This window comes from Pseudochaenichthys georgianus, unplaced genomic scaffold, assembly GCF_902827115.2.
Source record: "Pseudochaenichthys georgianus unplaced genomic scaffold, fPseGeo1.2 scaffold_1804_arrow_ctg1, whole genome shotgun sequence".
NCBI lineage: Eukaryota > Metazoa > Chordata > Actinopteri > Perciformes > Channichthyidae > Pseudochaenichthys > Pseudochaenichthys georgianus.
The window spans coordinates 366-14,347 of NW_027262572.1; the positions used below are offsets into that span (position 1 = coordinate 366).

Consider the following 13,982-nt stretch of genomic DNA (forward strand, 5'->3'; position numbering starts at 1 on the left):
TGCTGATGATGGAGCTCGAGTTTAGAAACCAGTTGAGCATTACTTTTCCATACAAATACAGGAGTTGATGTTTTCTTAACCATATGTATCAGTGCAATATTATCTATGATTTATAGATTTATTTTAAAGCAAGATAAAAAAAAATCTTTGGCACCTGTCATTTTGACTAATAAAAACAAATTGCTGCCACTGCTACACGCCAACTCACATAATGCACACTCCCATAATTAGACATGCCATAATTGTCAGAAAAAGGATCCACCAAACAAACGTTTCTCCTAAGTTGACCAAGCCAAACATTACGTGTGCCCTAATTCAAACCAGCCAGCTTGATGTTTACTAGTGTGGAAATCAGCAGTTGTTGAACTGAGCAGGCCTTGAGCGTGAGACTTCTGTGGTCACCAGTTGTTAAATGTAGTTTAAGGCCTGTGGTGAAAATAGACATGCAAGTGTGTGTTTAAAGCTCCTAATAACTACCAGTGTCTGGGAATGCAGAGGACATGTGGTGGACAGACAGACAGACAGACAGTCAGCTGGCTGGTGTGTCGGTCTGTCCTTTTCACGCTATGACGTGTAATGTAACGAGGAGCAGAGATGAGATGATGGATACCAGAGGAGTGATATCATCTCTCAGGCTCGCATGTTGCCCGTATGATTGTATTATTTTACAGTGACGGCTGTATCGAAGTCCAGGTGCTGTAAATTACCAAACATCAATTCACTTGTCTATGTTCTGAACCATGGTGGTGAGGGATGACATATTTGTATAGGTGGACCCAGAAGTAAAAATGGCAAGGGTTCTCTTGACTGAAAGCTAATGTGATTTTTTCTGTGACGAACAAACGTCGTTATAATACGTCCACGTTTTTTACAGCAGAAACATTTTCGCATATTGATACCACTTTGTTGAAGTGTAAATGCAATCGGCAGAATCAATAGCCAACAATTGGCTATAAAAGAAGTTCTTAAGAACTACATGGTTGTTGCATGACTTCACATCACAATCACTAAGCTAAAGGCAGACTTGTAATGGATTCGAGAAGATGACGTTTAGTGGTCTCATCTAGTCTAGCAACCGCCATGGTTATGATACTTAAAGAGCTTACGAAATGCTTTTAGCACCTGTTAGTGGGCTTAGTATATGATAGAGGTTGCATTTGTATTGTGGAATGTGCCATATGATTTTTTTATTATTGATCTATTTTTAATAAATCACGATTATAACAGCATACAAAAGTTGTCAGTTAGTAACAATCGTTCGTTGCGCCGGAAACATCAACTTCGGCCATTTCCGGCGGTGACGTCATGAGTGGAACACAGCTGAGCTCAGTCCCGTTTGAATGCATTGAAGGGCCAAATATTACGACAAAGGATGCACAGCAATAAGACGCCAAGAATAATTGGCAAGCGATATGTTGTATGGGGATGTGGGGCCGTCTCAACATCTGGTTATGGGATGTTTTTGTGGCCAAATAATGATCAAATGTTGCGTATATGGACAAAACAAGTGCGTCGTACGAGGCGGATGTTTGCTAGACCAGGTAACCCGGGGTCGATGAAACCGACGATGTGTGGGGCAGCACATCAAGAGATCGTGTTTCGAACAATCAACAATGCCCGCTAAGGAGAGAGAGTAAACGCTTTCTCGAAGGTTCGTTTTGCTTTCTTACAACGTTACGTTAACTCAACCTTACGTTTGCCATGAGGCTATGTTACTTCCCTTAAGAGCTAGCTGTCTTAGCTAACAACAGTTAGCAGCTAACGTTTTCTGCAGTTTGTGTTTCCACTGAAAAACGTGATGTAGTTATTTAAGGGTAAGTTAACTAAACGTTATCTTACAAGTAGAGAAAGTTAAGTTGTGTTTAAAATCGTCAATGTAATGCACGTTAAAGGTTTTGTGTTGAGCATGAAGTTAGCTTTACTGTAGCTCACCAAAGGTTAGCATGTTAAGCTGCACTTTCTGTGGCAGCTCGCTTAATACAAAGAGGGATTTTGTGCTTCATTGTAAACTTTTCTTACAAATGTGTGTTAATCTACCTGAAATTGTAGGGACAGTTTTTTTCTACTCAACTATACAGACCATTGTTGAGGAGATGCAAAACATACTGTAAATGAGTTGGGTCTGACATACATGTTACTTTGCTGCTAAAAAATGAAACATTATCAGATGAGGACATCACCAAAGTGTGTGAGTCTGTCAGGGGATTTGATCTGTTCTTTGCATGTCGTACAGGGCCTGTACACACTGCTCTGGTATGAATTAAAAATATAATTGTAAAATGTATGTCTCTCGCTCTTGTCATCATTCAGGCTTTGCATTTGAACTCCTATGACTGGTTGCGGACTTGAAGGGAACGACTCCATAGCCTTCCTGACATCCAGGAAAAAGGTGAGATTCTAATCCATTTCAATGCCAACAGCCAGTCATTGTTTTTAACTTTTTTAATATGATTTATTTGGGGAATTTCTGTTTTATTGGATAGTAGAGATCTACTGGAACCTAACACCAGAGAGAGAGAGATAGAGGGAGGAGATGATATGCAGCAAAAGGCCGAGCCGGATGGTTGCTGCTCCGTGTGGAGCGTGTTCTATCAGGTAAAGCACTTTGGTACCCAGTTATTTATGGTATTGAGTTTGAATTTAGCCTTTGGAAGGTCATTTCCGACAGTGCATTGTAAAGACTGAAAAAACATTTATTTGTCTCAACATTCCTGTAATAATTTGTTTTTTTATTGTTGATATTGTTTTGTTCTTTATTTTTGTTGTGAGAATCACTTTGCAATTGTGTAAGTGCTATATACATAATTATACTAATATTATTGTTGTTACCATCATTACCATTATTAAAAAAATAAATCTTTGTTTTCTTTATTTATCGCTGCAGAAAGGATCATGCCAGCCCACATCAAACACCTGATCAAGAACTTGTGAATCTTCAGGCAGAAAAGATGAAAACACCTGTTCAAAGTTCCAGTTTCCTGTACATGGAACCATGCCTGTCCTCTGTTCCACATGTCTTCAGTCAGTCCTGAGGCCTGTACTACGAAGCAGGATGTTCTCTTCGCGGCTAACTTCAGGGAAAACTCCGGCTTTCCGGTCCTACGAAGCTGGTTCTCTTTTTAGCGGGCTAGATCTCCATGGTAACTTATGCTGAACGGCTAAACTGCCCCGGAGCAGGTTAGGTTGCAGGCTAAGAGCTCAACTCAGTGAAAGCACTGCCTGCTGACCAATCAGAGCTCAGTGTGCGGAGTTTAAAGCGATCAAGTCACAGGAGAAAGGAAACACAGAAAAGCTGCCGTTGCAGGAAAGACGGCCGGCAAAAATCACTGACTGTGTGAACATTAATAGAATATCACCTCCATCTTCAGAGCAATCTGACTATTATAACATTAGCGTTAAGAAAGCTTACTTAAATATCTGCCACAACATAAGTAACCGGATCAAAGTAACATTAAGTACAGTCCGCGGCATATCACTTCATAATGTATCATATATCTCCTTATCTGAGTCAGCTGAGCCGTATCTGGCCGTGCAACACTCACAGCGTCACATGCTGGATGCAGAAGTATTATTTTAAGCAACACATAAAGTTGAGGAAACACTCGAGTCAAATGTAATGAAAGTCAGATGGTGTGTTAGACGGGGCAGTGATATCATGAACCTGTTAATGTACGCATTCAAACACTTGTTCTGTTCCCAGCTGTGTTCACCGTGCAGCTGCAGCTCTGTGGCTTTGATCCTGATCAAGTGTTTAAGTCATGGATGTTTAAAGTTTAACTTCTTCATATTTGACTAGTATTAAAGTGCACTTTTCATTCAGGAAGTATGACGCTGCGCTGTCGGTACGCTTCTCCATGTTTGTGATTGGTCGAATGCTCCAGATACCACCCCTTTCATGTGAACGCGCACCTAACTAGATAGGACACGGCTGGCTTGAGCGATCCACTTGATAACCCGCGTCGTAGGACCGTTTAGCGAGAGCACGTATGTTTTGGATTAGGCCAACCGGCTAACTCAAACATATCCAGGTTAGGTTGAACCGGCTTCGTAGTACAGGCCTCTGGACCCTATGACTCGGACACTAGTTCTACCAAGGCTTATTAGAGGTAAGAGTGGTAGGAGAGGAGTGGAGTTATCTTTGTATTTAGGCTGCAAGTCGACAAAGGTGATCAGATGCTAATAATGATCCGATTCATTTGATATTGATTGTCTGCCAATACCGAATCCTGATCCGATTCTTCTATTTCCCAGATAATACAGCTGCACCGTGTACACTAGCTCTATTTGTTTTTGCCATTGTAATTCACCATAAGAAATTGTTGACTGTAACGTCTAGACTCTATGCCAACCAACTGTAATTTGTAATGTATTATACTTTAACGGTTCTGGCAACCACAGCAGCCCAAATGTTAACGTAAATATTAAGTTTTCTTTTTACAGTGTACTTATATCTGTACATTTCTTTTCAGTTTGTTTCAAGAAGTGGCTTCAACAGACAGAAGTGCAGGTCAGATTGGGAAAGGCTGGACGCTACACAACGGGAAACATTATAGACATGAACAAGGAAAAACAACAAACACTTTCTTTGTTGCCTTGTTCTTATCATACATAGTGTTACGGTTTTTGTTACCATTTAAATATTGAATTCTATGTATTACTTTTATTTTAAATCAAATGCACCGGTTTTAGATAATATATTTATTTTGATGTGTAGGTTGATTTGCAGGTTGGTTGTTATTTGTATAATTATTGTATTGTTACTGTGTATTTTATTATATTAACTAGCTATTTATTAAATTAAAATACTATTATGAACACTATACAATGTCTTTATTTTGTAGATACCAGAATACATGACACAATGAATCTTTGTAATATATTTATGTTCTCTTGTTTAAATAATCATACCAGTATTTAATGTATGCTGGTCACCTGGAATCCTGGTAAGCTCCCAGCAGGGTATATTTAATACTATTATTAAACATAAGCTGGTGATAGATGGATAAACCAGCCATCCTGGCCAGCTGAAGTGTCCAAAACCCCTCTCCAGCCAACCATTCCAGCCTAATATATACTGGCTGGTCAATTTACAACAGCCTGACCAGCTATATGTATCTAAACTGGTTATTTCAGCAGAGTCATTATTATTTATTTACTATTTTTTGAGAATCTCTGAATTTTAGTCAAATGTATATACCAGTCTCTGTTCTGTTGCCGCATCGGATCTCCGCCAAATGAGTCTTGTCTGTCACTCGATTCTGTCTCCAGAGTCCGACATCAGCCACAGAGGTAGTGTATTATTCAACAGGTGTTCTACTCGTGACGTGCGTGACGTCACTAACCGGCGAAAGCTGTTTTGTTCGGAGCGGTCGTGTAACATCGGAAGTGAGCATGGAAAGTTGTAATAAACCACGATTTATAAATACTGCGGGCATATTGTCATGAATGACATGATTTCCCATTAATAATAGTATATATATTATCGTAATAAGAACAGTATTGTCCTTCATTTCGTAAGCTCTTTAAAGGCTCCAGACATTTACGAGTAGGGTATTTACTGAAGATTTTATGTTGTAGAAATTAAATATCAAAATCATTTATGTCACACATCTTACCAAAAACATGTTAAAATGGCTGACTTTGAGACGAGGGAACTGCCAAAATGCTAACTAATTTCTGGGTTTTAGGACTCGTTCCTGCACCCCTCCACCACCTAATCTTTCTAAAACCCCTAAACAAAGCCATGTCCAAGAAGTCAGAGTGATCAAATGGTGGTTATGGTAAATGTATGTTGCAGTATATTACAACAGGATAAAAAGTGACTGTGGCTGTTTCACATCAAAGCCAGTGTGGTTTCAAGTTCCAGATGGTCTTATATACTGAGAGGTTTCAGTTACATATGCCATTTTACAAAAGTGTTTGCATATATCTGGTGGTTTGTGTGTCCATGGCTTATCTCAGACCATCCTGAACCAACCTGCCTCGTATTCTTTGTGCACATTATTCACTGTGTGTTGCGGTGATTCACATTGTGTTATTGACTGCTGACTTCTCACTTTTCGACACGGGCAGCTCAGCAAGTGTTTAACAATGCTGTAATTAGGGCTGCAACAAACGACTAATTTGATGGTCAATTAATCTATCGATTAATGAAACGATTAATCGACTATTCGGACTATTATGCCTTGCACAATTTCTCAAACGCTCTTATTTAGCCATCAACTTTTAGATTTAGCTTGAGGTTGTTTTAGGCATGTGGAAACTAACAATGAAGACAATAAAGATGAATACTTGATTCAAAAATACATATTATTAAATTAACTAAACAAATTGTTTACAAAATGAACATTGCTTTTTATTTAAATTAAATAAATAATATTTCACATCAAAAGAAACAACAGTGTTTTAACAAATAATAAATAATGTGATGACAGAATTGTAAACAGAATAGCTGAAACTTTAACAAACTAACTAATTCAGTTACCTCAAATCATTACCCCATGTTTATATATATAGTTAACTCCATGTGTTGCTGCTAGCATACATAACACCTGACGTGGAAACGTTACTCGTGGATGGGGCTACAGAGCTACTAGAAAGACAGTCGAACCCGGTGCATTTCTCCGTCTGGATGTGGAGCACTTTTGCTAAATGTTTAGACAAATTGCTCGTGTAACCGCCCTTACATGCTAAACTCTTATTGCACTTTTGGCAACGAGCATCGAGATGGGTAAAGTTTAACCACACCTCGGAGCGCGTTCTCTCCGCCATCTCCGCAGTGTGTTGCTGCATGTAGCAGCCGCGTGTGTGTAAACTGCCCCGACTCCTCCCACACAGACCAGGGAGAGAGATCTCCTCTGATCGAAAATACATCATAGACGCATTTGTTTGTCTTTTTAGTTTTTACATATTATAAACGAGCTGGCCACACTAAGACTCCGATATAATGTTTTTGTATCAATAATACATGACAGACTTCCGGTTATGGCGCGGTGTTGATCAGACGTAGTTCAGTCGTCGCTCTGCCCTAATATTGTAAATTAACTATTTTGAACACGGGAGGTAAAAGGAAAACGCATTTTACACAATCATAACGTTGTTACTAATGCCTCCACGCAAGAAAACAACTAAAAAGGACAACGTTTTGGAAACTTTATCCGAAGAAGATTGGCCACCGCTGTCTCAACCTGGCCTTACTCCCGGCATGGAACACGAGGCGGGAGAAGAGCTGTCGCAGGATAAATCCTCAGGTGAAATTCTGAGTGCAATCAACAATTTAAAGAAAGACCTGAAGGAAGACTTTGCATCAAAATTTAATACGGTGATACACTCAATACAATCTATCGAAGGCGAACTAAAACAATACTCTGGCCGATTAACGGAGGCTGAGGAGCGGCTTGGAGCGGTGGAAGACGATACCTCAGCGCTGAATAAAACAACGAAACATCTGAGACAACAGGTGGAAAGCTTGGAGGCGAAAATGGAAGATCAGGAAAATCGTAGCCGCAGATCTAATGTGCGACTGATAGGCTTGCCCGAAAACGCTGAAGGGAAGGATGCATGCACCTTTCTGGAAAAATGGATCCCTGAAATTATGGGTGCCGGTGTTCCGGTTTAACTGGTTCCCCGATCAACTGGTTGACAGATGTGGGGGCGTGGCCTTCGACTGAAATACACATTTCGATCGCTTCTTCTGTCGTCTACATAAATCTTTTGGTATATTTGGCTGGATAGGAACACTTTGATGCACATTCAGTACCAGTGTGTGAGGTTGTGGTTACGATGGCGATATCCGGACGCGAACAGCGAGGACTACAAAAAGAAAAACGAGTTGACATGGGCATGTCTGTTCAAAACATTGCTAGCTCCAATAAATAATTTAAACCAGCTATTGTTGGCAGACTTATTACTGAATATCGTTCTTAATGTGATACCAAGTCCATCTGAGACCTGTGTACACCTTCAGACAGCCTCCAAGTGAAGCACACGTTGTTTACTCACAGTTTGAAAGCAGCGTGGAGAAGTCTTCAGCTGTGTTAAGCTGTGATCCGCTCGAATAAATCCTTAAAACCAGATATTGTTGCCCGAATTATCACTGAATATCGTTCCTAATGTGATACCAAGTCCATCTGAGACATGTGTACACCTTCAGACAGCCTCCCAGTGAAGCGTACGTTGTTTACTCAGAGTTTGAAAGCAGCGTGGAGAAGTTTTCAGCTGTGTTAAACTGTGACCCTCTCAGGTAAACTGTGACCCTCTCAGGTAAACTGTGATTCGCCCAGGGAAAATGGTATCCGCCCAGATTAAACTGTGTTACATCTTCTGTGGCTATCTACCAGCGATCATGTTTAATATGAAAGACACACACATATATCCCTTATAAAAACGGCATTCTGCAGCACTCATCCAGATCAAATGTGACTGTTAACTCGTTTTGCAAAGATAGCAGCAGAAATGTCATTGCTGCATGTGCAGGGATATTTAGACTTTAAAATGCTGATGGGTCATTCATCTTGGTCTCGGCAAACAATATTAGGAATCTTCTATTCCAACTACATAATATTCAGTGTCCATCAACATGAAAATAACAAAAAAGTTCATGCTGGACTCAAACCCGAGTCCCAACAGCAAAAGTCACTCCAGCCCTGCACGTTATGAGTGCGCCACGGATCAACACGACATATTGAACCACCACACTACAATATTTTAGATTAACCTTGTTAAAAAGTTCCAGAAAAATGCAACCCGACCATCATTTATAATGTGAGCGAATGTATGTACACTTTAAGCCATAATATACATATTATAATATAGTATACTGACTGAGGTCTGTATCAAGCCTCATTAAGACCCACCGAGATCAGATATCCTTGTTTATACAAGTATAAACGGGTATCAAATCGACATCATATTAATAACGATATATGATACAAATGTAAGACTGACAACACGAATAGTTTGTAAAGGATTTATTGACGTTAGAATTATTAACAAAGCACTTATATACTAATAAAGGAATGGCTTATCTAAAGCCAGTTGAGTAGCACTTTAAATATTTTGGCTCTATGAAACCTGATGTACTTTATGATTATGTTTTCTTCAAGTTTGTATCTTCTTGGTCTTATGCACTTATTGTAAGTCGCTTTAGATAAACGTGTCAGGTAAATGCAATGTCATGTAATGTAATTGACGTGAGTGTTTTGAACACTGTTATTTTATTTTTGATTCTCTGAGAAGTATCGTGTTGATCTGTGGCGCACTCATAACGTGCAGGGCTGGAGTGACTTTCGCTGTTGGGACTCGGGTTTGAGTTCAGCATGAACTTTTTTGTTATTTTCATGTCGATGGACACTGAATATTATGTAGTTGGAATAGAAGATTCCTAATATTGTTTGCCGAGACCAAGATTAATGACCCATCAGCATTTTAAAGTCTAAATATCCCTGCACATGCAGCAATGACATTTCTGCTGCTGTCTTTGCAAAACGAGTTAACAGTCACATCTTATCTGGATGAGTGCTGCAGAATGGCGTTTTTATAAGGGATGTATGTGTGTGTCTTTCATATTAAACATGATCGCTGGTAGATAGCCACAAAAGATGTAACACAGTTTAATCTGGGCGGATCCCATTTCCCCTGAGCGAATCACAGTTTACCTGAGAGGATCACAGTTTAACACAGCTGAAAACTTCTCCACGCTGCTTTCAAACTCTGAGTAAACAACGTGCGCTTCACTGGGAGGCTGTCTGAAGGTGTACACGGGTCTCAGATGGACTTGGTATCACATTAGGAACGATATTCAGTGATAATTCGGGCAACAATAGCTGGTTTTAAGGATTTATTCGAGCGGATCACAGCTTAACACAGCTGAAGACTTCTCCACGCTGCTTTCAAACTGTGAGTAAACAACGTGTGCTTCACTTGGAGGCTGTCTGAAGGTGTACACGGGTCTCAGATGGACTTGGTATCACATTAAGAACGATATTCAGTAATAAGTCTGCCAACAATAGCTGGTTTAAATGATTTATTGGAGCTCGCAATGTTTTGAACAGACATGCCCATGTCAACTCGTTTTTCTTTTTGTAGTCCTCGCTGTTCGCGTCCGGATATCGCCATCGTAACTACAACCTCACACACTGGTACTGAATGTGCATCAAAGTGTTCCTATCCAGCCAAATATACCAAAAGATTTATGTAAACGACAGAAGAAGCGATCGAAATGTGTATCTCTGTCGAAGGCCACGCCTCCACATCTGTCAACCAGTTGATCGGGGAACCAGTTAAACCGGAACACCGGTTCGTTTGCAGCACCGCTCGCTATTGAAAGGGCGCACAGAGTTCCATCTGGCAGACCGAAGCCAAACGCACCGCCTCGAGCACTTCTGATTACGTTCTTAAACTACAAGGACAAAACCAAAGTGATGTCGGCTGCATATGAAAAGGGTAAAATCCACTTTGACAAACATCATATCATGTTTTTCCATGACGTCGCTAAGGAGACGGATAAAAAGCGCAGGGCCTACGATGGAGTTAAAACGAGGTGCAGAGACATGGGTCTACGGTATGGAATACAATATCCATCCTCTTTCCGAGTGACACATGACGGCAACTCTCACCTCTTCGCCTCTCCTACGGATGTACACACGTTCCTGGAAAAGATCAAGGAGAGGCCCAGAGATTGAACAGTTCCGTGAAAGCACCTGGTGAGATTACCATAAAGAATGGCCTGCAGTATATTACTTGTTACTGTAAAAGGACTAAATCTACTATATACACTGTCAAAGTAAAGGTTTGTCTTTGCAGTATTTAGCAGTAATAATATGTATGTAGGCTATACACTGGTATATAGCTGTTGAAGAAGTGTGTTTTCTGTTATTGATACTGTTAAGAATTGAATAGGTGCTGTCCTTGAACGGTTAAATCTAAGTTATGCCTTTACACTCCCAAATTCACATTTTATATAATTTTTATTAGATATAAAACAAATTCATAATCCACATTTTAGATCCTATAACAAGGGCAGCTAAACTCAGTGTTTACTTATGAATACATTTTATTTTAAGAGCTGTAAACGTGCTGCCTAGTGAATGAAAACATCGACAAAAAGTGAAATATTTTATAGAAGTGTTTTGTTTTTTTCATTACCTTTGTTAACATTTCTATAATTTGTATGGAAGTTAGGACGGAGCGACACTTTAGGGACTTGTTTGTGGACATTTATTCTGTTCCTCAGTTTTGTGGACCAGATAGCTCCATGATTAGAGTCTTTAGGAGAGAAAGGGATGCTCATCGTTTGAGCAAAGGGAGGGGTGAGGTTCGTTTGGGGAATTTCACATGGGGTGTTTTGTTTTATTTGTTTTATGTCATGGTGTGTTTATTTTCTGTTCATATTGCGGTCAGCAAATGGGGTCATGTTAAGCAGTCTGATAGGCAGTTTTATTTCAGTCAGGTGTTTATGGAATTTTGTTATTTTCTGTTTCTTCTAAATACTGTTGTATTTTTGTTTAGATAACAGAATATGACTTCCAATACAGAATTTAAGATAACTTCATGGAATGTACGTGGGCTCAATAATTTATCGAAACTCAAGCAGGTGTTAAATAGAGCTAAGAGGTTGAATTCCAAAATACTGCTTTTACAGGAATCGCATTTGCCACTGTGATATTCATAAGATCCAGAAAAGATGGAATGGTCAGGTCATCGCGGCCTCCTATTCTTCCCATGCTAGAGGGGTGTTAACTCTTATTCATAAATCCATTCCTTTTAACATAATTAGGACTATCTCTGACCCAAGAGGCAGATATTCCATCATTCACGGCACCCTTCTTACAGAAACCTTGAATATTGTCAATATATACGGCCCTAATGAGGATGTTCCCTTATTCTTCAAAAACATTTTTCTAACTTTATCCTCCCTCCCAGGCCATTATATCATAGGGGGAGACTTCAATTGTGCACTAGAGCCCAGTATAGACAGATCAAGGGGGACAGACCTGTCTCACACCCAAACAAGGAAAACCCTTAAACAACTGATCCAGGATTTTAATTTGTGTGAAGTTTGGAGGTCATTTAAACCAGCTTCCAGAGAATATTCTTGTTTTTCCGCCAGTCACCAAACACACTCACGTATAGACTATTTCCTGGTTTCTATGGGTCTTATGTCAAGGATTACAAAATGTTGGTATGACAGTAGGGTCCTCTCTGACCATTCACCAATTTCATTATTGTTTAATAACTCTGATCTTGTTATGAATCCACCTAGGTGGCGTTTTCAATCCAGATGGCTACAGGATAGAACATTTGTTGAATTTGTAGGAATACATATTGACCTCTATTTTAGCATGAATACTAACGAAACCTCTCCAACTGTACGCTGGGAAGCGTTTAAGGCATACATTAGGGGCATGCTTATTAGCTATTCTAGCTCGCAGAACAAAGCCTTTAAATCCAAATTAAATTCACTGGAGGGTTGTATTAAAGATTTGGAGGATAGGATTGTTACCCAAGATTCCCCAGAACTGCAAGCAAAACTTTTGGTCCTAAGGACTCAATATAGTGAATTATCAAGTAACCAGACAGCTGCTAGCTTACTAAGATTAAAACAAAGCTACTACGATCAGGGAGAAAAGGCGGGCAAAATATTGGCTTGGCGTATTAAAAAATTGCAATCTGAAAGGGCTATCAACAGCATTAAAACAAATGGTAAATTAACAAATGACCCTGCAGAAATAAATAGGGCTTTTAAAATGTTTTATGAAAAACTTTATACATCCGAACATGAAGATTCAGGCCAACAGGAACATTTTATAAGTTCATTAGTTTTCCCCACTATTTCAACTGATTCAAAAGGAAAACTAGACCATATCATAGGAACTGACGAGCTTTCAGAAGCCATAACCAGCATGACGGGGGGGAAAGGCGGCTGGTCCAGATGGTCTTCCTATAGAAATCTATAAACGATTTAAAGATAAGCTACGACAGCCTCTTTTGGATATGCTGTTGGAGTCATACGAAAAGGAGGACCTACCACCATCTCTTAGAGGGGCACTAATCACTCTGATGCTAAAACCAGGAAAGGACCCCACTGACTGCATCGTACAGACCAATCTCACTGCTTAATACAGATAGCAAAATGTTATGCAAGACGTTGTCGAGACGCCTAAACAAACTACTGCCTTCCATGATTAAAGATGATCAAAATGGTTTTATTCAGGGAAGGCAAGCTTTTCATAATGTTAGAAGGGTACTAAATATTCTTTATGAAAAAAGAGGGTCACCTAACATGGCACTGCTGTCCTTAGACGCAGAGAAGGCCTTCGACCGAATTGAGTGGAAGTATTTATTTGAAGTGTTGGAGAGGTTTGGAATAGGCGAAGGCTTTCTCAAATGGATCAGGACGATATATAAGAACCCAACAGCTGAAGTGGTGACAAATAATATTACTTCTACATCCTTCTCATTGTACAGATCTACACGTCAGGGCTGCCCCCTCTCCCCATTGCTGTTTGTGTTAGCAATGGAGCCATTTGCCATGGCTATTAGAGACTCTCCATCTATATCTGGGATCTCAGTGGGTGACTTGGACCATCGAATATCACTTTATGCGGACGATGTTGTTCTTTTTTTATCAAATCTTGAGTATTCTATACCATCTCTGTTAGAACTAATTACGACCTTTGGGGAATTCTCAGGCTACAAAATAAATATGCATAAATCTTCAATACTTTATCTAAATGAACAAGAGAGGCAGCAACCTAGAATACAAACTCCCTTTTTAGCTCATAGAGAAGGATTCACATATTTAGGAATAAAAATCACACCTGAAATGAATCTGGTTCCAGCCAACTATAACCCTGTTGTAGACTCTGTGGTAGAATCGCTTAACAGATGGACCTTAATGCCAATCTCTTTAATCGGTCGTGTTAACATCTTAAAAATGAATACATTACCCAAATTGCTCTATTTGTTTCAATCAATCCCCT

General features: G+C 39.7%; 1 long non-coding RNA gene across 3 annotated transcripts; it reads left to right on the forward strand.

Moving 5' to 3' along the window:
* The first annotated feature begins 1,508 nt into the window (after positions 1 to 1,508).
* On the forward strand, positions 1,509 to 5,205 carry LOC139433296 (uncharacterized). Of its 3 annotated transcripts, XR_011642832.1 has the most exons (5): positions 1,509 to 1,651; positions 2,311 to 2,389; positions 2,484 to 2,595; positions 2,885 to 4,106; positions 4,470 to 5,205. It is a non-coding gene; the product is annotated as an uncharacterized lncRNA (long non-coding RNA). The 3 variants fall into 3 exon arrangements; XR_011642830.1 differs by having other exon boundaries at positions 2,885 to 5,205; XR_011642831.1 differs by having other exon boundaries at positions 2,487 to 2,595; positions 2,885 to 5,205.
* The last annotated feature ends 8,777 nt before the right edge of the window (positions 5,206 to 13,982 follow it).